General features: G+C 38.3%; 1 protein-coding gene across 1 annotated transcript in view; it reads right to left on the reverse strand.

Annotated features, from left to right (window-relative positions):
• The window catches only part of NCOA2 (nuclear receptor coactivator 2), a 118879-nt gene extending 96732 nt beyond the window's left edge, over positions 1 to 22147 (reverse strand). Inside the window, exon 1 of the mRNA XM_062489510.1 lies at positions 21752 to 22147. The gene's annotated coding sequence lies outside the window, so the exon portion shown is untranslated. The remainder of the gene's footprint in view (positions 1 to 21751) is intronic.
• Between the last annotated feature and the right edge of the window lie 5598 nt (positions 22148 to 27745).

Here is a 27745-nt window from a genome sequence, read left to right on the forward strand (position 1 = left end):
ACAGAAACCAGACTTGCTCACTTATCACACAAAAGTGCAAGTTTTCTATAAGCAGCAGTAATAACAAATGACACTAAAAAGCATGTAAGACAATACTAATTTCATTTAAGTAAAGAAGGAATAAAATTTAGGTATGCAGGTAAATATTTGCATTAGAAACAAGACAATTCTTACAGAGACTTATTTCTGAGCAGAAATGCTACACAATCTCAACTAACCCCCAGTGTGGTCAGCACTGAATATTTAAATCTATGATAAGAGGAAACATGTCAGAACTTGAGTCTGCTGCTATCTCTTAAAAAGTTCAACACACTGAATTCCAAAACAGGAATCTTTTTACAACTTTACTTTGTACTAGGTTTTCTATAAATCAACTGCAAAGTCGGTTCATATGTCATTCTGAAGGGAAAAGATCAGAAGCAGGATACAAACAGGATCAGAAGCTTGATCATTTTAATCTGAAATATTTTGTAACACATAGCAAATCCTGTCCCATCATGAGGACACCTACACACATTTATGTTATATTGTACATCAGTATAAAAAAGTCAAACATGGTCTTTGAAAATAGATGGCAGACACACTACAGTAACTGCTATCAACTGCAAATAGCAGACCTGACAGATCTCCCCTCAATGTAAAATTAGTGACCCATACCATGTTTATACACAGTAAATTTTCCACAAAAGCAATCTCAAAAGTGTTACTTTAATGAAAATATCAACAATATGGGCAGCGCATTTCATTTTCTTAGAGACTGCACTTGAGCATGTTGTAATGAAGCACAAGAAGATAGGAGGTCAGTTAAATGAGGAGAAAAGTCAAGTTTGGAATGGCTATTTCATTGCTTTCCTTTTGGCAGAGAGATTCCCATCTTTATCTTTCAAACACATGGCTGTCATGACTCATCTTGAAAAAGCAGTACTTGACAGTTCACAGGACTATTTCTCAAAATCATTAGCAAATAACCTTTAATATGAGACTTATGAGTAATTCACATTTTTACAAATTGCCAGGTTCTTAAGAACCTGTATTTTCTAAGCTCCAAGTTAATAATATAATAATATATAATGCTGTTTAAGCCATTTGTCTCAAGAGAAGCAAATATCCTTTTGAGAAGAAATCAGCCAAGTTTAAATTAACTGTCCTTTCCTCTGTGCAATTTCTTCACCAAAACTAAAGAGAAAATAGGCAGGACATGTAATATATCAAGACAAAAAGAGCTAAAAGAAAACATTTTGCTGGCAGTTTTAACAGCAGTATGGCAAAGGTAGAATGATTTGAAATAATCTGGACATAAAGTCATATTTTACCTTCAAAAGTCAGATATGCAAACACAATCCAACAGACAGTCAAAGCAACTGTGAGAGACCTGAAGAGCTCTGTTTCCAGACTACACCTCCACCTGAGAAGCGGGATGCCTCTACAGGGTTGCCTTAAAATCCAAGTACATGGCCACTACCATTGTCCAAAGGCTTACTTGCTAAGCAATATGTCAATATTTCAGTCTTGAAATTTTGCTTTGTGATGTGCATTTTTATCAACTGATTTCCATATGACAATGCAGTGTTAATTTTGAACGATAAAGCCATGTAGGGTCCTGGACATAGGAAGACTGATTTTCTCTTTATTGCGTATGTGACCAGCAGGTCAAGGAAGGTGATTCTCCTCTTCTACTCTGCCCTCCTAACACCCCACCCAGAGTTCAGCCAGCTCTGTGGTCTCCAACATAGGAAGGACATGGATCTGATGGAATGAGTCCAGAGGAGGGCCACAAAGATGATTAGAGGGTTGGAGCACCTCTCCTATAAAGACAGACTAAGAGAGCTGGGGTTGTTCAGCCTGGAGAAGTCTCCAGGAAGCCTTACAGAACTTTCCAGTACCTAAAGGGGACTTACTGGAAACCTGAGGAGGGATTCTTAACAAGGGCATGTAGTGACTGGACAAGAGGAAGTGGCTTTAACCTGAAAAGAGTTAGATATGATTAATCCAATATAAATTGGATTAGATATTGGGAAGAAATTATTTACTGTGAGAGCAGCAAGATGTTGGGACAGACTGCTTAGAAAGGTTGTGAATGCCCCATCCCTGGAAGGACGGTTTGGATGGAAGACAGGTTGGATGGGGCTTTGAGCAACCTGGTCTAGTGGAAGGTATCCCTGTCCATGCAGGGGAGTTGGAACATGATGATCTGTGAAGTTACTTTCAACCAAAACTATTCAGTGATTCCATGATACTATGGGAGTTGTGGGGTTTGGATACTATTGTTTTGGAATAGCTACACAGACACTCTGATAACCACTCACATTTTTGAAAATGCTTCTAACTTAACTCAGCAGAGCCAAGGTTCAGGGACAATCACTTAACTCCCAGAAGAGAGCCTGACAGGAGTGGATACAATGAAATTTAAGTGAACCGAGGCCATGAATTAACACTAAAGGGATCTTTGTTCTCAAACTGGTGTGAGTCTCTTGATAAGCACATTTGACACTGCATTTGCTTGCTGACGTTACTGTTCAAAAAAAGTGAAGGTATTAGGCAGCTGCTGAAGGATTTTTTTTCTTGAAAGGTTTCTGGGGAAAAAAAAAAATCCCACTTCTTAAATTTTACATGGGAGAGGGTGCAACATACAATGATGACCATCCAGAAATGACCAGAATGACCATCCCTTCCAGATCAAGAAGAAAAGATATCTACAGTAAAATAAATTTTACAATCAGTGTCAAGAAACCAATAAAGAAAGGCAAATCCATGTCCCTATCAACCAAGAGAGATGCAATTTCTTAAATTACCTGCTGCCTGGAGACTTTGAATTTAATGTAATTCTGAATACACTGTCTGTCAATACTACATAGATGCATATACAGTGGGCACTGAGGGGCACATGTGAGAACATTTCCTGAGATGAGCAACAGCAGAGAGGCCCCAGTGGAAGCAATGAATGATATGCTGGAAATTAAGTAAGAGGGCCAATTAAAACACCTCAACTTTAGAAAACCTGGTAATACAGGATTACAGATCCTGTCTGCAGTTGCTGTTCTTCTCTACAAAAGTGTGGTTTCAAAAAAAAAAATAATCCTGTGGTCTCAATATTATTTTATGACTTTAAATATTTCATAATACAAGCAAAGGAAATATTGAGCTGAGTATCCCCTACATAACATTGACATTAACATTTGTATTTGCAATGGAGATTACTAAGAATGATAAGGAGAAAGAAGTAACAAAGTACCTATTTAGGCTTCAGGTTCTTAGGTTATCTTCCACGACACATATCCCTGCAACTTCAAATACATCACACTCACTTAATAACTGTGCTATATGTAAATTAGATTAATTGCATTTGTAACTATATAGCCTGAAGCACCTCAGCATCCTTAAGAGTCAGAGTGGTGGGTAGATAAGAAAACTCAGACTAGCCAAGACATCAGATTCTACAGCTGCGAGGAGGGCTAGATGAAAGTATCCAATAAATACAAAGACCATGCAAAACAATGCCTAAAGTGTAATGGAAGAGAACCAATATGGAAGGCAAAATAAAGGCAAATACTTCCAAGCAGATGGCTTCTTTTAACCTAAAGTAACACACTTTTAATAGTGTGTCTAAAAGTACAGACTTCTAAACTAAATGTATTGATATGTAGAAGCAATTTTTTTAAACAATTTTCTGAAAAAGCTACTATTTGGGAATATTACTGCTTCGCTTCAATGTCACAATCCAATTTCTGGTAACATTTTCCCAGTCTTTCCTGGATTAAACTAGATGTAACTTCAGCTGTAAAACTGACCCTTTATCCAAAAGTGCAGTAGAGAACCAAATGTATCCAGGAGTCTGTTATCTCCAAGAGGAGTTACAGAACCTGTGCAAAAACCCTCTTGCCTCTATTGTCAGCACTAGTAAACCTGTACCTATCCCTAAGAATTAAAAATTCTTTTGTATTTAGCCTGATACAAATTTGACCTAATATTTGGATTTGAATTAAAGGCCAAGCACTTGAGATTTCTGCTAATGTCACAGACCTCATTTCTAGGTAATTTAAGTGTGCTCCACTGAAAAGCATTCCTTATGTCTTTCAGAAGCCAAAACTATTACAGAGAAACCAAATTATTAAAGTAGCATATGTCAGCAGGAACATACACAGCAAGTTCTACAAAACCTGTGCTTGCTGCCTACTGATTACCAAGTACAGCTGAGGATGTTCACATTGAAGTGTAAAATCTTCTTCTTGCAACAACAAGCCTGTTCTTGCTTTCTTCATGCTTTATATCTCTACCTACCTATATATATATATATTCAAGATAAGCAATGCATACATATGCATATAGCATATGCCTAAATTAATAAAATAAACAATGTAAACAGTAAGCAGAGAACACAACTCTTTTGATAACACATCAGACCTACAACAAACCCTATGAAACATACTAAAAGAAAAATCAGTTTCTTTTAAAGCACACTGCTGGCGTGTCAATTAGAAAACAAATGGCTACAAGCACTAGCAGTATCTCTTACCCTGTAGCAACTTTACCACGATTTTGATGCCATGAAACTCTAATTTGCTTACTCTAAAACCCAGTATTTGCCTCACCTATGATTATTGTTTTTGGTCTTCTGTAATTTATACTTTATTTTAAAAATATTTATTATTTTGAAAACTACATTTGCACCTTGCAGACAAAGCTGGGTATCAACAGCTGAAACCAATTCCTTGGAGAAACCAAAGTTTCAATATTATCACACACATACATAAAATAATATTAGATTTCATACAATGAACACTTTTTTAGGTAGAGCTGTGAAGGTATGACTTTTATTCTCAGGGGAAAAAGGAACAGACAAGATATCTATAACCTTACAGTCTGCATGCTGTGCATGTCATGTAGCAATAAATAATTCATATTTTGACCTTATGGGATACCTTTTACTCATGGATTTCAAAGAGCTTTTGCAAAGGTAGATATATGTTTTATTATCAGAAGTTTATAGATCTCAGGATGAAGAGAGACATAAAATTACCTATTCAAGGTCATTTAGTAAGCCAGGTGTATTTAAGTGGGTAGCATCAGGCATTCTGCCTTTTTGGGTCAGATTGCAATTTACAGGGACACTGCAAGAACACATAGATACTGCCTTAAACTTCAATTAAACCTGTGAGAAAGCATGATGGACGCTATCTCTGTAAAAATACAGAAAATCTAAATATATTCCTGGGTAGGAAAGGAGAAAAAATTACTAACTCTATGTGTGTAGCAGGGTAGGACAGGAATTCTCCAGAATAATCTTATGCAAGCATTCTGGAAAGGCCACTGGATTCATAGGCAGAGTTGTCAGGATCTACTAAAGAGGGATGAAAACACAGCTGTCTTCCTCCACACAATGGGATTTTCTTGGAGACCATATCAATTATCAGAATGAACCTGAATAAAGTAGTAGCAGTTCTAGTATACAATGATAAAAATTGTATAGAGATGTGAACAATAGAACATTATATATTTCAGAAAGACTGATTCTATTTCCACCAACATTCCCAGAAGACACCCTACCAGGAGTTAAGGCATGTAAACCAGAACTAACCACATTAACTATTCTAGCAAATACTCTTTATTTTCATTTGCTTAAGAAAAAAAAAAGGCATTTCCCCTATGTTATTAATTAACCCCTGAAAAATATATTAAATAAAAAATAAACATGCAAAAAGCTTTGTACAGAAAACAACTCCAAACTGATATATAAACACGAGAACATTTGTGAGAATGTAGCAGTGGGAAGACAGTTTGTTAGTTAACACCACAGCAATAATGCTTTGGATTAAATACTTAAGTCTTTCAATTCTCTGAACTGCCTTACCTAACATTAAATATAGGGCTTCATTCATGGTCTTAACTGAAAAGATCATGTGCAAGTTCTTTCTTGAAGTAACCTCAGAATGTTTTTTACTTTTCAGGATGGAGTCCTTATGTTGTCTCAGACTGCTGAGAACTTGCAAGCATATAACATGCATAAATTACCTGTTCAGCTGCCCTCTGAAGTGCAGCAGTAGTAGGATTCAAGGTCCTTATGTGTTGGCCAAGAAAGATAACAAAGAAATGAACCTTGGGCTGCTTGTTTGTACTGCTTGAGTTTGTTTCTTTCTCCCCAAAGAAAGAAGGTACTATAACATGGCACAGAGGGAGCTTACTCTGTTCTAACAAACCAAAGCTTTACATTCTATGGGGCGTGGGGGGGTGGGAATTATCACCATTGTTATCACTACTGGTTTATAACAATTGGTAGCAAAACACTATTTCATTAAAGGTCAGCATTTCAAAGCTAGATTTAACTAACATCACCATTGAAATGTTTCCTTTACATAAAATTAGGTTTTAAAAAGAAAAAAGAAATCACAAAAACCACACACTCCTTATTCTATATGTACCAAAATGACGTAAACCCAAGACCTAGTTACTGGCAAATCAAGCTACCATCATGGGGAGGAAAAAAATTTATCCTGACTTGTCTATGCAGTCAGAATGAAATGGAGTTTAAAGACATACAGCGTGCACTAAGAAAAGACAGATTTGCCAGAATTTTCCTGGGATTAATTAAAAGGGAATAATTTTAAATCCCTCTCTTCTTCCCAAGCCTCTCCAAGCTGAATTTACTCAATTTAGGTAACAAATGCAAAGTAGGCATGTGCTATTTTCAAATCTGAAAAACAGTCTGGTTTAGAGAATTTTTTAAGCTTTCAAAATATAAGACCATTCAGAAGACCCAACAAAATACATTCCTCAATTCCTTTGTGCAAGTGGAGTCCTTCAGAGAGACAAGAAAATGTGCCCCTCATGAATAATTTCCTGCACAAGATTTACAAGAAACCCACAAAAGTCTTGATGTTCATGCCCAACTGCAAAAATATTTGATGTAATGGAGAGATAAGCTTCTTGTTGGAGCTGAGTCCCTGATTCCCCTACCCTACAGCTAGTGTGCAAACAGGAACATCAGCATTGAGGACTGGGATAAATGCAAAAAGTGAGGGACAATTACCACATACTGCACGTGTTTCATCACAATTTGCCCCATACCTTCTCTGTATTTGAGCTCCTTACCTTTTTTCCACCGCTACTTTCACCACCTGTGCTTAAGCAGAAATTATTATAAGCTTATTAGCTCTAAGTGGTCACGTCTACAAACATAGGGAAGGGTTGGTGCTTGGTGCCAATCAGCTTTCACTAATCTGCACTCCACCAGTGATCCCACTGCTCCTCAGGATTGACTGTCAGGAGGTCAAAACCATTCCCTGAGCCAACAGGGGAGCAAATGTCATATTCCTGTCTCCCTCTCTTCTGCTGAAGGCATGTATCGACCTAACTCCCATGTCTTATGGAAAATGGATGTGTCCACTAACTTCTTTGATTTTGAAGGCATCTGTTATGCCACAGACATTCTGCAAAGCCAGAGAACTTCACAGCTTAGGTGAGGAGAACAGAAAATCTCAGAAGATCTGCACAGTTCCTCCCACACTTACAAATGAAGAGTATCAAATTCAACACTCTCTTGTAACTAATGTTTCACCTTGATTTTGATACTTTTTGTGGGGGAAAAAAATTGATCTAAATCTGAACCTCATCTAGGTCTCCACTAGCAACTTAAATGTATCAAGAAAACACATTCATTTAGCTAGGTCTGTTTAGGCAGGCAAATTACTGCTTTTATCCTCCAATTATACAGCTAGCACCTAGCTTGGTAAGCAGTTTACATGATGGTTTACCGACAACTTAAAAACTTCTCAATATCCAAAATACTCTTGTGATCTTCACTTGCAGAAACCTAAATATTAGCGGCATGGTGGTGATTATGCCCTCCTGCCACACTAATTTCAATCCCAAATTAAACTAGGTAACTACCAAGACAGGTGAGCAATACTTCGATACAGGACAACAAGGAAAGATTCCACCAGGTTTGGAAAGTTGTCTTCTGGAGGCAGGAAAAGCCCACCACTTTACATGAATCTGTATGCAAGGTGCGGTCTAAGAAACGACAGCTTTTGTCATTTACTCTTTCAGAGCACATACAAAGGAAAACTGAATTAGGTATTTAGATAACACTAAAAGGAAACTGAGCTTACCCTTATTGCACACAGGTGTTTCACCTACTTACCAAAGGGTAGATAAGAACTTTCTGTGCCACTCATAATGGAAACCTTCGTACTCAAGCTTTGAGCAATACTAGAAGAGTCATTTTAACTATTTTATTTCCAGCAATGATTAGGAGTATCTCTTCTATACTGCAGCAAGAAACAATGATGAGAAAATAAGAATATGCAGGCATTATAAAGCACAGGTTTAATATACTCCCTAGTTTGGTTGATGTTTTAATAGGTTTTACATTATAGAGCAGCGTATAAGATATTCGTCAGGTAACTATAACTGTGTAGGATATTTCAGGTCCTGGAATACAAGACTAGTTATTTACATAATAACTGTGAAAAGTGCACATCTTCAATTAGATTTCTATTTTAATCAGTGAAACTGTGGGAGTAATCCCACAATATTTCAATAATGTTTCAATAGTAACACTTCCTTTATAATGCTTCAATACCCTTTTATACTTCAAAAAGAACAAGAATATAACTAGACCAATCTCAGGATATTCTGGTTCTGAAAATTACTTTCTTTCCCAAATATGAAACCCACCTCTTTAATTCATTTTCCTTTCTACTCCATGTACTAAGAACAATCTTTTTCTACAGAGTTGTTTTTGGTTTTTGCATTTCCCAAGTACAACAAATTCAGAATACTTCTATGAAGTTGGTACTTATGAAGCAGAAAGCTCATAGGACAATAACTGCCCCTAATTTCAGGTGGAATAGCTGTCATGCAAAGAAGCCTTAATTCATTAAAGTCATGAACAGACCACAACCACCAACAAGAATGGACCACCACCTCACACTGAAAAATTATGCTACTACCTTTAGATTAAGGTTACTCAATTAGGTTTTAATGAGGTCTGTGGGGTAACCCTGCCAACCCACTATCTCTGGTAGAGACCACTCTAATGCCCCCAGCCCATCCTCCCCAGGGAGAACAGGGCAGAACCTGTGGCTGTGAGCCCACTCTCAAAAGCTGGGACATGACAGGTCCAGGCAAATTCTGAGTGCAACTCAAACCTGGTGACCTGAAAACTGCTCATCTGTAAAAGAGGGGAATGCACCTATGGGATTTTTAACTGACCTAAAGTTTGCTTTGGTGGTAGACTTTTTTGTGTGCAAGGGGGGGTTATAAAACTGTAGAAGGAATTAGTATGTGACAGTGTGTGCTGTTTGACATTTAAGGAGAGTAGTTTTCATTTCTGTATTTTAACAACCTAATAAGTTTTGAAATTTTGTGTGACCAGATCAAACTCATGTAGCAGCAGTCAGTGAGCTGTTTAAGTGCCTTAAAGCTTGCAGCACCAGCTCTTTGCTGCAGGTACAGACATGGCTAAAAGAACACAGTTCATCTCCAAAAAGAAATGGGATTACACCCAGCAGTCCATGTACAGTGCAAGCTTCAGCATGATTTAAAAGAAAAAAAAAAAAGGCAAATCTAACCAACCACACTTTATCAGTATTTTAAAATTCTCCTCTCCTCCAAAGAGCATTTTCCAGTCTCCTATTTAGCTTACTACCATATGCTTGCAATTTCTACTCTCCATATAAGTCATTCTGAAAAACCAAAGGAAAATTTTTGTGAACCACAAATATAATAACCCCCTCCATGAAATGGTCTAGAAAGCTTGGATTGCTTCTGCTCTACCTCCCCACATCTGGCACTCGCATCAGATTACAGGCCAGAAGGCAACGCGAAGAGACGGAAAAGGAGATAGTGGCTGGATCACAACTAGAAGGAAGCATGCCTTCTAAACCCAGCCTCTTCCCAAATGCCAATATGTCAAAGTGTGAAAGAAAAAAACAGTTTGGAGAAGTCTGCACACGTACAGTGCACAAGATACACAAACATCAGACAGGCAGTGAATTATACAAAATATGCTCAGATGACTACAGAACTATCAGTCTGTGCCAAAAGTGCAACTGGGCTTCTGATTGTGTGTAACTGGCAAAATTTTCAGGAAATGGGCAATCACTGGTTTCTAATTCACAACACTTTCGCTTCTTCTAATTTGCCACGTATTTCACAGGCACAGCAAAACCAAAAGACACTAAATTATCTGAACACAACAGTCTTGTCAAATAAGCAGCCTATTGACTGGTCTTTTTGAAGTTTAAATTTTGCAAACTTTAAACTGGTTTAAAACTCAACCTGGAAGATGCAGGAATCTACACAAGAATCCAAGGAGCTGATTGCGAGTGTTGTTTCCTAGAGCTCTCTCTGGAATCACATTCTCCTCATCCCTTCGAGCCTGCATCAGCAGTACAACAGCATAAAAACTTTCACTGAGTCTTTCAAGCTTAGCAATAAATCTACTGCAGTCTGAATTATCGAAATTATTCAGACTGTTCAAATTATTTTTTTGTTCCAAATGGACTCGGCACGCTGGTCAGGAACTCATCGAGTCAAACATGAGCAACAAAAGTGGAATTCTTCTTGCTAAGCTAATTGATGGCCCTACAAAAACAAAATGCAACTGCATATTCAAAACTTTCAAAGACGCACTGTATTAGAGTTGCAGAGCGCCTTCCCCTCAGTGCCTGCTGTAATATGATCGTAATTGCTGTGAAAGGGCGAGAGACTGACTATACATTAAATCCTGCCATCTGTAGGTGCTTTACACAGTTCCATTTGCTGCTGCCAGGTCAAAAGTTTACCCCATTTTCGCTTGTTCATAACCAATCACACAAGCCTCTGCTATGTGTAATCTTTGACCTACTCTCAAAGCAATTTTTGTATTATATAGTCATATGATTACACTGAAAAAACCCACACATTTTATTAAGAATACAGTTCTTGTTCGTTAGCTTTATAATTATTATTATTTCCATATTCAGTAAGCGTACTGTACTGACCTTGTTCTTCCCAGTTAACTCCCTTGGAGCACAATCATAGAGCCATGAATTCTCCAGCATTTCTGGCTAGCTGCAATCCAGAACCGCAAAAAAACAGAGCTGGAAAGCATTCACAGTATCTGTCATTTTAGAAGTAAGGGGAAAAAACTGCTCAATTTGTAATAATATGGAGACAAGGCATTTTGTAAACATTTAAAGTAATGTTCATAGTGAAAATGAAAAATTTTTCTGAAAATTAGGATTGCCATAAGAATATCCCTATATTTACCTTAAAAACTAAATATGCAAAAATATCCTTGATGAAAACATTTATGCTACTGATACTATTATTATTATTAAATATCAAGGGAACAAGCAGTTGCATGAACAACAGAATTAATTAAGCCTCATCTCCCACAGATTTATACCAACCTCCTGGTTGGTTGACTTCAGTGTCTAGAAAAGGGAAAGCTTTGAAGGAAGTTTTTCCCACAGCTGGGACATTTGTTTAAAGCCTCTCCTTTCCCATCACTAGGATTCCCAGACAACTAATAAGATTATTTCATGCTGCAACCTTTCCCTCTGTCAGGGCACCTTTAGATGGTTCCACCTATACTCAGTGACTTATTTACAGAAAACCTGCAGGATCTGAATTTCGAGATCTCCACTCTGCCAAAAATGTGATCAAAATCAGCAATAGGTTCAAAAGATAATGAGGGGAGTTGAAGGGATGTGTGTGCATCTACACAAGTGCATGGTGTGACTTCATGAGCATTATTTCTGTAGGAAAAGAGGTTAAAAATAAAGGAGAATATTTGACCTTCTTACTATTTCACAGAAAGCTAACTTAGAAGGATCCAACTAAACTAGCTGGCTATACTAATAGATCACCTAAAGGTAATACCACAATATTTAAATCTATCTTGTACATTTTGCTAGATAGTTTTTAAAGAAAAATAGACATACAGGCCCGATTTAATTTCTAACAGGAGATAAAACCAGATCCTTTTCCACAGATATGTATTTTAGCGTAATCTATGAATTCTGATAGATTTGTGATGTTCTAAATTATTTTAAATCTAGCATTTATTCAAGTGTGGTCAGACTTTAAGAATATAAACACAAGTCAGCACTTGCATGAATAGTTACATTGCTCCACTTCACATTTGATTCTTCTTGCTAAACCCTTTGTAAATGTAACAACAGAATATAAACCAGCCCTTGCCGCTGGGATTAGTGAAGTAATATAAACCAGAGAATAATCAATCAAATAACAGCACTAAGCCACTTCCAAGCAGGTAATAAAATACGTTCACATAAAAAATTCTAATAGTTATGAATTCAAATAACATACTAAGAGACAGAATAAATATTAACCCAAATAAATAAATCAATATGTAGATCTTAGGGCAACACCACTGTACTATCTCACCTCTTTGGTACAGCAAAGACCATAGGACCTAGCAGCTCTTACAGCAAAGAACAAGACTTTAGATGTGCAAGCACATCTCTTCAGAATGCTATACATGAAGTCATATATTACTTCCACAAACTGATCAGTCTAAGTCAATGAGATGTTTGGAAAAGAGAAAAAGCTACTCAAAATGCTTCATTTTTCATAGAGAAATAATTAAAAACCAAAGTAACATGGAAGTCAATATTTTAAAGAAATGAAAGCAGTTTATCTAACTGGCAAACATGGTAGCATGTGCCAGACACTAGCTATCAGATATTACACAAAATTCTATACAACAAGATGCTTCTTATACATTTTATACATATAAATGCAAAAAACCAAATAAACTACGTGCACATCTACACACATCTGTTAACAGGACTGATATCACCTATGATCCAGGCCAGGAAGAAGTGAATAGTCTTTGGCCCAGGGGAAAGCAAGATGAATGCTGTTACACTAAACCTACTCCACTCAGCTCATCAGCAGCAAAATTAACAGCGGAAAAAGCCCAGTATAAAAGCAGAAACAAAGAAAAGGCAACAGAACTGGCTCCTAAGAACACAAAGGGGAAGGCTGAAGGTACCCAGAGGTATCTACAACATGTCTCAACATAGGGAAATTTTTCACCTTGGCAGAACAGTCTGATCTAGTGCAGAGCGCAAACAACTCAAGCAACAATTTATCAGGAGATAAAAATACTGAAGAAGTGAAGTTGAGAATCCAGGAAACCTGATTCAAACCCCAAGGTGATCCAGTAGCATGGAAATGCTATAAAGCCACTCAAGTTTTTATGTAGGTTTGTGTGTCTCTTCTAAATTTCTTAAAATGCAAGAAGTGGAAAGTTTGCAACTGAGCATGAATTCAAGCCACTCTTGGTATTACTGGAGCAATTTGGAGAGTTTAACACCAATCTTGGTCATGTGATGAGTTCACTTACACAGCACCCATTCTTGATAAGGAGACACAATCTGTCCCCAGCAAAGAGATCATTCATGCCACAGACAGAAACTTTACAGGAACCTGATGAGGCTCAAGGGAATGTACAAGTACCAGGATTTTATGTAGGTCCATAGAGCAATGACATGAAGGATCTGTGATGCAGAATTTTTTCTTTCAATTTTATTTACAAACAACAATTCTGCTACACAATTAGAGACCAGGCCAATTGCAGCAACTCCTTACAACCATGCATATATTTCCATTTTACAGTATTGGAATGAAGCAATCCAGATTATTTATATAAACAAACATACACAAACGTAACGAGTTTCTCCTACCAGCAGCTGAATTATAGTAAACTGAGATTTAAAGATACTACCCAATTTGTAAATGGTTTTTCTATTACTGAACAATTTTCATTAGTACAAAAGCCTAATGATTTCCTAGGTGTGAAAATTCTTAAAACAATGAATCTGAAAAAAGTATAAAAAATTTATAAAACATATAAAAGTCTAAATCTTAATTTAGTATTTAACTTTATGATGATAAAAACACATAACTAAGTGTGGAGACAACTGTTAGAAACATTTGCTTTGGATGATCTGCACAGATTAAAAAAGTATCCAGTGCTCTCATGTAATGGATATGCACATTATCTCAGGATTATAAAAATTTTATAGACTACCACTGCATGACAATGAAGAGTATGCATACAATTTTATATATTTTATTAATATTATTATTGTTTTAGATATATACAGAGCATTCCATCTTTCCATATTCTTTTTGGGTTAAATAGTTAGTCTCAAATTAATCTTGCAGTTCTCCTAAAAGGCAATACAATATCAAAATCCACTCAAAAATTAGTATTTGACTTCTCAAATGTCAATTAGAGGTCTGAATCTCAATTACTTCATATGCAAATAAGGTGCTTCTTATATGGCATAGGAGCCTATAGTTGATAAGGGTATTTTTTAATGAAGTGTTTTAAAGGATGTGGTTTTCTATTAAAAGAGGTCATCTATTACAAGGAGTTGGCAATACTGTTTCAGTGGTTGGCTGCAGAACCTCCCACCAACTAATTCTCACAGACTTCACTTACTAGTCTTTGCAGTAGTCACCAACCTGGCCAGCCTGCACATGCTGCAAGTAGCCATTATAGAAACATTATCAAGATATTATCATGGAAATAAAGCCAGACACCACAGGAGAAGGGAGGCTCCTCCACTCCCTCAGAGCCAGCCCTCTAAACTGGATTGTGGCAAGCCTCCAATGCAGTCCAGTTGCTGGGCAGCATTAGCTGCAGCAAAGCTGCTCTCCATCTCCTTTGGTAAAAAGCAGAGCAGATGGAAATTTCCTGTAGGCTGGTCTTGGCCCAGAGACCACTGTTTGGACGATACTCCTCCATGAATAAGAGCAATCCATTCATTGCAACAAGCTGACTGGCCCTACTGTCCTCTTTTACAACACAGCTCGGCCCAATCCCTTCAGTCAGTGATAAAACACAGAGCAATGTGAGTGCATTTCATCGCCTGTGCCCGGGGAGGAACCAAGCCATGGAGGAAAATATGGCCATGTCACGCTAAGCAAAGAAACACATGAGTAACTCTGGCAAGCACCTTAGATAAGGCTTTTCTGAATGACTAAAGGTAATGTTATATTGACGTTATGATAAATTATTACCTACGGACACAGAGTAAGAAGACACAGCAGCAGAAGCTGTGCAACCATACTCTTCGGAGTGGCAGCTGTATGTTCTTAACATTGGAAGGTAAGAATAGAAAGAAATCCTTTACACAATTAAAAATGTTATAAATCTGTTGTGTCCCGAAAGTTTCCAAAGTTTATTTAGAATGAAAGAAACACTTTGATATATGTAAGCACCATGGATTTTTTACAAGATTCAAAGGAGCTCTCACTTTCTTTGGTCTTCTCTTGTCTGTCCATCATAGCTAAAACACTATGGAGCTTAAAGCAGAACTCTGTCCTGATTATGTTTCCTTTGCAATCACTGGTGTGCAAATCTTGTTTGTTATGCACAGGCTGCTAAGACTGCTTTTTCAAACTCCATTCAAACATGAGTCAAGGTGCTGGTCATTGATGTAGTTTTCCTAGTTGCTGCAGTGACAACAAAATGGGTTTGCCAGCTTCTTCTCAAGAAATTAAAACGTTGCAACAGGATGAAATAGTCCTTTTAAGGCATAAAGATAAAAGGTGGGCACTAGGAATTTATGTTATTCCACTATTTATCTGATAGTTGAAGAGGAAAGCTAGGAAAGGGAAGGGAAGGGAAATGTTCTATATTATGTTAAGGACAGAGGAATCTGTTGAGTTCTGCCGAAAGGTTTCTCGCAGGGCTTTGCAAAATGCAGTGCTACCTATCCCATGAAGAAAAGGCACACTCCCCAACGCCGTGCACTGTCAGTGTTGCAGCTTCATTTTCTGCAGTGCTTCCCTGCAGAAAATCTCCTGGGTGAGTAAACTTTCCCTGGAAAAGCTCCTCAATGGTCCTTTCCAGCAAGCAGAGTACATGGGGAATATTCAGTAGGTATTTGCTGCTCAAGTGCATTTTATCAGCAGAGACAGAGAGTGTGACAAGCCTTGTCTGGATGAAAAGTTAGGGCTCTCTTCAAAGGCTCTCCAAGCAGCCTAAAGCATATTTAAACCAACCCGAGAATGTATGGGAACAGAAGATGAACTCTTTCTTATCCTTTTGTACTCATGCTTTTCTGTCACACTAAGTGCATGAGTAGAGTCAAAGGCAGGATGGCTGAATTAACTCAGAAAAAAGCTGTCCAAAAAAGCTGAGCAATCAGTCCTCAAAAAATTAATGATAAAAGACTTTGAATAAAGCCAATTTGTAATGGAATGTAAGAAGGGAAGTCCCTAAAGAGAAAAACTGTCTACCAGCTCTGCAGCAGGTTTTGCTGCCCCATGCAGTTTACCATGGCAAGATGCCAACTTGGCAAGGCTCACTCTTCTCCAAGGAGCCTGGCAAAGATCCAGCCACGCTCACAGGTCTCATTGCTGCTGCCAAGCTCGAGGGGCAACTGAAGACCCTCTTCTGTGAATCTGCAGATCTGGTTATGACTGAGGATATTTGTGTTTCAAAATGTTCTTAACCAAGTCAAGTTCCCTCTGTGTTTATACCGTGACTGAACAGGCGAAACAGAATACTTAACCCGGCTACAAAAATGAGCCACAGATTGTTAAATTATATGGCTATTTGCACTTTGACTGGAAGAGGAAGTAAGCTGGTTATAACTACTTTGGGCTTTACTCCTGCAACTGCATTGAAACCACATTTATGACAGCTGAAACTATGCAATTTTATTTGAATGTAGGTGCTTCCTGTTTTTGAAACAAGTCGCGGTCTACTTGCCCTTACCTCACAGTAACGTCACTGGAACCAGAATGTATTAAAAGTGCTCAGTTTTACTGCCTTTGTGATCTTTTTTTTGCTAATTATTTTTAAATGTGTAGATAAAATGCACATTTTGGACTACTGTTGCCAAGCATATCTATTCCTAGGATCTAGCTGTGCTCTCTAGGCATTAGGAAACACTTATTTTTCATGTGTGAAACTGAAATGCCCAGCTATCACTGTGGCGTGCTCAGTCCCTGGTGACGTGGCCATGGCCACTCTCAGATGATGAAGCAGGTGCACCACGCTCCCCCAGCAAGCAGGCTGCACTCTGAACTACATATGCAGGCAGACCTAACTTTTTCCATTCAATATGCAGTATTTAAAGCAATTTGCAATAACAGCAATAATAAAAACTTTATTATTTTGCACAGAGCAGTGTTTAGTCTTCATTGTGGCAAGTATATGTTTAATTTTATAGACAGTGAGTGTGGGGAGTAACCACAGCCTTAAACTGAAGAAAAGACATAAATTGAAGAAAATCACAATTTGACTAGAGATAATTTTGCAAATATTATTTAACAACTCCAACAGGCAGGGTTGTCGTCCTTTTCTCCCGTTTTGCTTATTTGTGTTAAACCAAACTTCTGCAGTGAGTACAATTACGTACATCAGCACTTTTGATTTTCCAGTACAGTTATTTTCCTTCAAGATTATAGAAGGAAGACTGATCCTACTGTTCAACCAGAAAGCAAATGAATATCCAGTAATTCCTGATAATAAAATGTGGCAATTCTTACCCAAAAACCCACAAACATCCCATTTAATTTAGTGTACTCCTCCAAATTTAGTTCATGCTGTTTGAGAGTCAGGTATCCTTATAAATCCAAGATATTTACAGTCAAAATAGCCAAAATCCTTAACAGAGAGAAGGGGCAGCATTTCAACTACCTTTGCTTCACTCTCCAAGATCACAACCCCATATTTCAGACCATTAGATCCAATCCTTTAGCTTTAAGAACTCACCAGCTTCACAGTGCTAACCGAGTGAACAATTAAAGACCTTAGTCTCATGCTGTTAGAAGACTAAATAAAAATTCATTTTAGAAGTCCTTGTGCAAAAATCTTCAACTAGAAGAAACACTAAAGCTAAATGTTCAGATTCAATTACACCTGACTGATTGATTCCTCTCTTCTTTAAAAGTAAGCACAGTATACAGTCAAGCAGGCATTTCTTTAAAACACTTCCCTTGGTTGCCTTATCAACCAAGGCATGGTTTTGAAAGCAGTTTACAACTACAAGAGGCTGGTCCTGCCATCCCTCTTTTCCAGGCCATCTTCAGCAGAGACATTAGTCCAACTCTGCAGTTAAGAAGTTCAAAGAGGTCAAGAGCCAGCCAAGCGACTCAGCCAAAAATGCATCAAGCTGTCCTCTGGTCAGCCCAGAGCTGTGGCTGCAGCAGCACTGGCACAAGGGAGAGAGGGTACACCTCAGCACAGAGGGTGCAAGCCATGCTTCTGGAAGCTGTCAGACCAATGCCAGCTGCCATGATGACACATTTGTGGCATCTCCACAAAAACTGGCCACATGTTCAGCCCCTAACCTCCAAACAAGAGAGGACACACAAAAATCCAATTCATGATGTCCATCTAGAGCTGCCCAGATTAAAGAGACACACTCAGCTACAAAGTCTCCACTCATCTTTTGACTTTTTTTTTTGACTGAAGCCTACTGTTTCTACACAGAAGTGCTCAAGTCCAGATCTTTGCAAACTTATTTCCCAAAGTAATGTGAGCATTTCTAATAAGGAGAAGAAAAAAAGGACTTAATGAAGGCAACCCAGATTAGCTAAATGACACATCATAGTGGAACAATTCTGCTGTTAAAGACCATGCAGATGTTATGATGGAGGCAAAGAAAGCCTTTCTTTAGCTACAGCACAGCTGCTGCATACAACTTCAAAAAGACTTGGCACAGGATTTCAGCCACAAAACTTTCCCCTCACTTAATTTCAAGAACGTCATCTGCAGCTTCAGTGAGCTGCACCAAGGACAAAACCAACACATGGGGAGTTTGCAACACCTTACCAGCAGCAGGGCAGCTTTTTGTACTGGCAGTACTCACGTGCACATTTAGAAGATTTGACTATACATCTACATTCTCCCTCAGCCCAGCAATCCCTCAAAAGCAATCACATCCCACACTGCCGTCCCTTCTATTTATACCTCCATTATCTTCTGAGTTAAAGAAGACAAACTACTTAAAATTACTTACATAATTAACAAATACTAAAGCTTAAAAAGCTGCCGTAACAAACAGATAATTTCCTTTACTTTTTAAGTAACATTAGAAAGTATTATCAATTTCCATTCACATCCATCATACACTAAGCTACTCTATAAAGAGACACCCTGACCACAAAGCTGAAAATTTCATAGCTTACTACCACCCTGAATGCACATGGTTAATGCCAGTCTTGTATTTTCCCTGTAATATACATAGCAGAAAAAAATACATATTCATTGTCTAAATTCAAAGTCCAGCTTTCCCCTTTAAATATGTCAAAGTATTACAGCCAGTTACAGGTAGTACATAGGAAGAACTTGCATTGATTTTATAATATTTAACAGTAAAGCACACAGAACTTAACTTGATCTGCATTCTGCAAACCTACAAAGAATTAGTCCAAATGAGAAAACAGCAGTAGGAACAATTAAAACTCTATTAATATTTAAACTTCATAATTGAAACAGACTAGGAAAAAATGCAGAAATAAAGAAATAGAAATGCACTGAAAGAGGATTTTTTTCACAACCTGTTCAACTACTTCATTACCAAGAACTTGATACAAAGCTGGAAACCCACAACTTTAAAGACTATCAGTAATATTGATTAAAAACAGTGAAGAAAACTCATTAAACCAAAGGTAAAGCTTGAAATACTAGAAACATTAACCACAGTATTACTGTATTCATAAAAACAAACATTTCGACATGACCTACTTTAATAATAGTAAAAGAAGTAAAGAATATGGGCTCTAACCCCCTGACTCTAGTGATCTTATAAAACACCATCTACTTTTCAGAATTAACAACAGACTCATGAAATTGAACCAATTTGTTCAACAGATGTTTCAGTTACTCAAGAGAAATTTTGCTTTTCTACTGTAGAAAGAGAGTGAGCTGAGTAAAATTCCACTCTTATTAGCAGCATTCGAAGTATATTAGCTCATAATTAGCTGCCATTTCCATTCCTTCTTTCTTTGACATAACAGAAAACATTTTCCACACCGGATTAGACGTGACACTGAAATAAAGTAGGCACATTGACAAAACCAAGCCACCCTCCCTCTCTCCCCCTCACCCCTCGTTTTATGGGACATGCAGGAATGGCAGAGTTTTTATTTTCCTTGGCGTTCCTGTCTCACATTAGCTGATAATCTCCCCGGTGTAGCTGTGCCAGTGCGCTGCCCTGCAGGCCCACAACACCCCTGCTGTTCCCATCCCATGCTCCTTTCGTAATATGTGCTATTGCATCAGTCTAATTGCAACATAGTTCTCAATACTCTAGATAAGGCAAATAATTTCATTTTTAACTTCTGCTCATAAAATACAGATTGTTTCCCCACCACCCCCACGGCCTTTTTTTATTTTCAAAGTTTTAAAGAAAGACTTGCACACTGCACAGCAGTAGTCAAACAAAAATACCTTATGTTTTCTTAGAAAGCAGCACTTAGAAATATTGCTCAACACCTAAAGCATTAGTGCAGCCTTTCACAGAGCTGTATGTAGCAGATCCCCTGTGAGCAGGCTGGAAGGGGAACATATATTCTTGATCTGTGTATTTAATATAATATTCAGCCATTATAAAACCTTAATAGTTTTTTACTCTCTCTCTTCCCTGCAATAGAGAGTAACAGCTTATCTGGCAAACACACTCAATATGCTTCTAGGCACCGAAGACACACTCTTGATTAATTTATAAAACCCGATTTAATGTTAGGTATTTTGCATTTAGGTTAGCTAAGTTGAAACAATATTTAGCTTAACCATGCCTTGGCCAAAAAATTCTCTGTTATCTACTGATTACAACAACACTGTAGCTAGTTATGAACATCATACTGGGAAAATACAAACTCCACACCTGAGGAAATGCAGATGAAATTCTGACTCCAAGCCATTCTGATAGTGGGCATTACAAACACTGTCTGCTTAGTAACTGATACAATAACCAGGAACAAGAGCCATGCGCCTGCAATGAATGATGAATTTACAAGTCATTTTAATTTAATGAACATATATGATATAAGTTGACAGCATCAAAATGCTGTGCTTCTCGCAGCCCAAATAATTTTGCATGATGCAAATGTCTACAGTAAAATTAATCTGGATGCAAGCACTCATAGGAGGAAATGTCAGAAGGTAAGTCTCAGAAAACATAAACTTTGCCTTTGTTTGCTTTTGTGGCACGGTATACATTGCAGTTATGTCGTACCATTTCCACAGCACCTCTGCACCATTCAAAAACTCAAAAAATTACCATTAATCAAAACAATAATCTGTTTAACTCTTGGCATTTGGAGTACGGCCCTATACCTGATTTACTGCACACTACTCAAACGTTTTTTTGGAAGATGGAACAAGTGATTTCTTTGTTAATTCAATGCTGCAGTTGAGTGCTCCATCAACATAATGGTTAGTCCTACCCTTACTGTGTTACTCCTAATTTAGAATAACTGTTATTCCTAGCTTCCTAACTAAAGCAGTGACAGCTTTTAGGTCAAAATGATTCTCCATTTCTGAAGACAACTTTGTCTCCAGTTTGGCATAACTCAGACCTAATTTTTCACAGCACTTAGCATTACGTTGTGCTTCGCATAGCACCTTCAAACCTCAGCCCCCACTGCCTCACCCCCAGTCACAGTGGTCAGTACTTTTCCAAGTAAGATCCAAAGATCTCAAGCCATCCACAAGAAAGCAAGACACAGTGAGCAAAGACATAAGAAAAGCTAGAACTGAGCAACTTACCTAGCATCACCTAGGAAGTCTGCAGCACAGCCAGGAAGGGAGTCCCGCTCGCCAGGGCAGCATGCAGCTGCACAGAGCACCAGAGTGGCTCCTGCCTTCTGCAATCCCCTGCCTCGTCCACCACGCACGTCCTGACTTCTGCTGGAAGTGAGGCAGGGGTACTCCAGAGAACAGCCTTCTCCAATGCATCAACCAGACTCATTCCCAGAGCAAGTCCATCCTGCGCATGGAACAGAGCAGGAGTCCTGAGAAAAAAAAAAAGAAACAGCACATCAGCATGTGATTTAATACCCTTAAATTGAGGGGCTTCCTCACAAGGGGCCAAACAAGAGATTTGCAAAGATCGGCTCAGTTTTCACAATCCTTGACTTGGACACTGCCACACTGGAAAAATGTTTGCATTCTCCACTTCTAGAAATAAGAAACTGAGACATCAGACATTGTCACATAGATACCTACAAAAAAAAAGCAGCTGGTTCGAAATTTTTAGGTGTACTGTGCAGCTTTTGTGGGATAGTAATATCAAATTGGTTGCAAAAGTGAAATTATTCTCTGCATGGAAATTAGCCATAGGTGATGACTGAAAACATTCTCAAGGACCTTCTACTGAAATCAAAGAGTGTTTACTTAATATTCAAGATCTCTGGACCTTCCAGAACAAACTTCTCTGCCTGTTTTCCTCAAGCCATATCCTCTAGCCCATGTTGATTCAAGCCCTGGTCCTTCTTCATTCCTACCTTCAGCACCCCAGCCAAGTCTCTCCTTACCCTGCTCGCAAGGATTTTCATCTCTCCCAGCTCAGTCACTTCCAGGCTTGGCTAGCAGGGCCACACTCTCCCCTTGACTCCTCCTTCTTCTTTCACTCCCCAGTATTAACTCTCACTCTCCCATCACGTCTGTCTCACCTGTTCAGAGTCTAGGGCATTTTGGGGCCAGGACCACACTAGGGTCCCATGCATGTCACTGTCCCACGGGTTTGCTTCTGGCTCTAAGAAGCCAGAAACAACTGGGGTACAAACTGGGGTACAAACCCAGCTTCCCTTTCCTTTTCCCTCCACCATCATTTGATCTGTCATTCCTTTAAAAAGTTATAGTTTGTTTCAATCTGAGAATTTTGCAGTGCTGACAAAGGCAAAGCTGTGACTCATAATTGGCTCTTCTTCCCCAGTGCCCTCCACTAGAGCTTCCCACACTTTAACTCCTTGTCTCTGTTTCAAAGGGAGGGACACTGAGCATTAAAAAAAAAAAAAAAATTAGATTTTGTTTTGTTTCATTTGTTTGTGGGTTTTTTATAAATCTACAGTGAGAAACAACTTCTTCCACACAAGCTCACAGACAGCTAAATTATTCTGACAGCAAAAAAATTTACCTGGTGGCAAGTGCCTAGCCCCAAAGGCTAACATTTTGTAAAGTTATAAAAAACTCCAAGGAGCATCCTATACAGCGAAGGACCAGGCAGGCAGCCTTCCTTACTGCAACCTCTGACACTCTCCTTTCAGCCCTTAACACCTTAACTCATTCAGCTCCCTCAGACAAGAACTGTGAAAATCTTATCACCTGAGTGGTCAAAGTGAGGAGCAGCAGCTGTGGGTGGACAGTGCTGGAGTGAACCCCATGCCATGCAAGCTGCCTTTGCCTTCAACCACCAGTTTTGCTGCACGCCTACAAGCAATGCACCAACAGCATCATCCAACAGCTCACAGTGTGGGTGGCATTTCTTCAGGTGTTTTCATCTTGGAGGTACCAATGACTGCCTGAAAAGCTACAGCTGCTCAAAAAATACTTCTCGGCCAGGAAGACCTGAAGTAAAATGGGTTAGCTTCATTCCTGATGAAGGTCACACACAGCTATTAGAGATAATTTAAGCAAAACTATTTTACTTTACTTTGCAGTAAATTAGGAGAAGCCCTGTATAAGTTACAAAGGGAAGGATAACTTCTCACAGTACTATTGCTTGTGATCCCCTGCCTGGAGTGGAAATAGCGTTCTTAAATGAAATATTGGGAAGCTTCTTCTTTCCTTTTCTCTATTTGGCTATTTAGTTATTTATCTCAGCATGAAAAACAAATGCAGCATGCTGTCAAGTAATATACAAAGGAAAGACTATAGACAGAAAAGAAAAAGGAAAATCTCTCAGAATAGATAACCTTCTTTTAGAGCAAAGTCCAATTTACTGATTTTTATACTAAGCTCTTAAGAGCAAACAGGGCCACAATTTCCTGGTGGCTCTTGTAAATATTCTGTACAAATAAGGTCCAGAAGAGGAGACCAGGAAAATATAAAAACATTCCCATGCTCACAGACAGATGCTAATTATGACATGGATTAAATGCAATATGACATTTATTTTTCAGTAAGAAGTAATTATTCTTAAGGAATGATTAGCCATTTCTGTGAGATCATATTTAGTCTAGAGACATGTGATGCACCTAATTCTTAACAACTATGGCAAAAGCTATGGTACTCACACACTTCTAGAACAATTATGTTAATTCTTATGAAAATAAACTGAGAAGCTTCAACTTCAATGTGTAAAACAAAATGAACATTAAAACCTCACTTCCATTTTCCAAAATTACTAATAAATTATTTTATCATATTTTGAATTCAATTTAGCAATGAAACTGGCTATCAAGCATCCGTATTAGCTATATGTATTTTTTAAAACCCAGAATAATTATCTGATCACTAGTTACAGTTCAGATGAAAAATATAATTAGGTTGAATGAACCTTCAGTACTTCAATGTACAATCATGGAAACTACACAAAACTTCTTGCTTAAAAAACAAGAACAGAATTTCATGCACTATTTCATTTGGCAGAGTATAACATATTTGTTGTCAGCAAAGGACTTTCTTCAGTGAAGAAAAATGAAAGTATCTGAATTCATACAGCATTGACCAAATGATTAGAAGTATCAGCCACTGTTAGTTGTCTCTACACTGTAAGCAACTATAACGGATTTTATTCCTACAGACCACTATACTGTGTTCCTAAAAACTCATCTGAAATCCAGCAGACCTCCAAAAAAGCTAGATGTTTGTTTAACTTAAGCTAATCTAATTATTTTGTCATCAAAATCAATATTTATGGGCTAAAACACTACTTCAAGTAGGAAAGCTTTAATGTAAAACAAATCATAAAACACTGATACTGGATATGCTTGAAAAGGCACTAGGATTGCATGTATTTATGTAAGGTTTGTGAATATATACACTTGGTTATAAATGTCAAGAAAAAGGTGAGGCTCAGTGCAGTGAACTGAACATCTAAAGACTAAGTTCCTTTAGAACAGTGTATTCCTACAAGGACTTAAGACAGCTGGCTGAAGTGTATAAAATATCTTCCCTAACTGCAAAGACTCATCCAAGTCCATAAATTCAGTGTTTATATTTATTCTACTTTTTAAAGTAGTTTCCAGCATTTTTGAAATACAGATTATTCCCTGAAAACATTCAACATCTTTTTGTTGCTAATACAATTATCACAAAAGCCACACTAAAATGCAAACAGTGTGTTTGCTATGATCAACAACACTGGCATTCTTTGGTGAGGGATTCTACTCTAAATGAACAAAACAAATTCTGTTAAGGAAGCCGTTCTTTCAATCATCATACGAAATCTAATTTCCTACAATACTAGGACTTTCAATATCAAAAGTTCCCAAATCATTATTCCCTTTTAATTTCAAGAAATATCTTAAAGAATTCTATAAATCCTATATAACTATAAAATCCTATATACTAGCACCAACACAAAAACTACTTCATGCACTGATCAACATGTATAGTGTAGTTTACTCTTTCATTTCAATCTGTTCAAATAATATGACACAGTGAATTCAGTATAAAACATTATGGTTCTTATGCAAATGAACAGACTCCCAACATTAAGGTTACTGCTCCACAATACATTGCACACAGCTGCTCACAGCTTGCCTTCACACTGAAATGTAGATTAAAATGTAATAATAAACTTCTACCTGTATTCCATTGACTTTACTGACTCGGGGCATAGTATTTAGGAAAAAAAAAAAAAAAGTGGATTACCAATACTGACAACAGCACCTACAGCTTCCAACTGCTGTGGCGCTGCATCCCTTAGTTGGTGCTCTGGTTAGAGAAAAAAGGGATGGAGTTTCTAGCACTGTTTAATTCCACACCACTCACATCATGGTGGGGGCATGGCTCCAGCAGGAGGAAGCTGAGGCTGGAAGCAGAACCCAGGGAGGGCGTGTGCAGCTGTCAAGGGCCAGCTGGGCAGATCTTGTCCCTCTCTGCCACTGGCAGTCCCTTGCCCACTCCTCAGAACCACAGCATTTCTGGTTTGGTGCTCAAAGACAGCACCGGTGAGCCCCAGATTCCACTCCAAGGAAAAAGAAGATGGAGCCCACTGGAGCCACATGGGCTCCAAGCCACAGCCACGGTGACCACAGCAGCTGCTGGAGCTGCAGCTGGAGCCCAAGATGTGGCCAGAACCACTGAACCTTCCAGTCCCACTAAAGCAGTCAGGCCAAGACCTAAGCTGTTTCAAGGCCCTGCCACATCCCACCAGGTTTTGTCTGTTTTCCCACTGTTTTCCAGCTGGAGGGGAAGTTAGGCTGGGAGCATCCCTGCCACACTGCCCTTGTCTTCCCATACACCACATGGCTCAGTGTGGGGTCAGTTCTGCCTTTGGCTGGGAAACCACACTGAGTACTGTCTTCAGGAAGTGTTTTGGTTTGTCCAGTGGTAAATACTCTTTTGTGGCTAAAACACTTGCTTTATTACATTCTTTTATTAACACTGCTGTGGTTATTGAAATTTTTCAGTAAATTGTGATTCCATCTTCTAATCTCTCCTAGTACTTCCTTCGCTACCAGAAGGGAGCGGGGGAAAGGGGGCAGCTTGAGTGCCTTTATAATCTTCCCTCTGGGTTTTAAACTAGCACACTCAGAAACCCAATCAAGCACACCGAGCACCCACACCACCAGCCCTCTACTGTTAACCCCAGCCCTAGCACCACTGCGAGTTCAAGGTAATTCAGTTTCAGTCATATATTCTTCAGGTCAAATGACTTTTCCATTTTTTAGCAAGTATTGAGAGAAACACCAGGTGCAAAGAATCAATGTGTCATAGCTTTGTGGACATCAGCTCATGCTCCCCACAGACTTTTTCTTGAGATCTGCAGCAATTTCCGGCACCTCAAGCACTGTTCTGACTAAAGCTTGCTTATGTCATGAGCACTTCTTTGAGACCAACATTTAAGCTCACCTCACTTCATGTACTCTACAAGAGAATTTGTTTTCCTTAGTCTATGATAAACAGTGCCAAAATAGCTACAGAGCAAATAGTAAAGAGGTATAAAGCAGTGTGTAATCCATATGCTGTCTACTAAAATAAATCTACTTATATTCTCTTGTTTTCAAAACAATACACCTGAGTCTCAGATTTAGGAATATCAGAAGTCATATACTTACGTGGGATTTAACTTATTTTTAAAGTAAACCAGAGTTATAAAAGGAAAACTGAGTACCAGCACAGATACAAGGATACCTTGCATACAAAGCTAATAAAAAGTCTTTAGAATAAATGCATATACACTTGTAGTATTCTCTGGCCACTGAGGTGACTCTTAGGATATACCTCAAAGTAAAGATGACACCTGGCACACATTTGACTTTGGTACTGTGCCAAAGTAAACCTTTTAAAGTTATCTCCCCCTTATTACTGTGGCTTGGAGCAGAAATACACTGTGACCATTTATTTTTGTGATCAAACCACCATTTTTGCTACATGGCTCTATGACTATTGTAAAACTATACCTTAGTTTTCACCAAGATAATTTTCACAAATTCAAAACTACATGATACAATTCATACATTTTCCAGAGACACAAGAAGGTTCTCCACAGAGCAGAGAATAAAAAAATAGAACTGAGAAATATTATTGCCTCTAAACATAAAAAATGCATGTTATGCATAGGTTCCTTACCCAAATAATGAACGTTAAACT

This window comes from Cinclus cinclus, chromosome 1, assembly GCF_963662255.1.
Source record: "Cinclus cinclus chromosome 1, bCinCin1.1, whole genome shotgun sequence".
NCBI classification, from domain to species: Eukaryota; Metazoa; Chordata; class Aves; order Passeriformes; family Cinclidae; genus Cinclus; species Cinclus cinclus.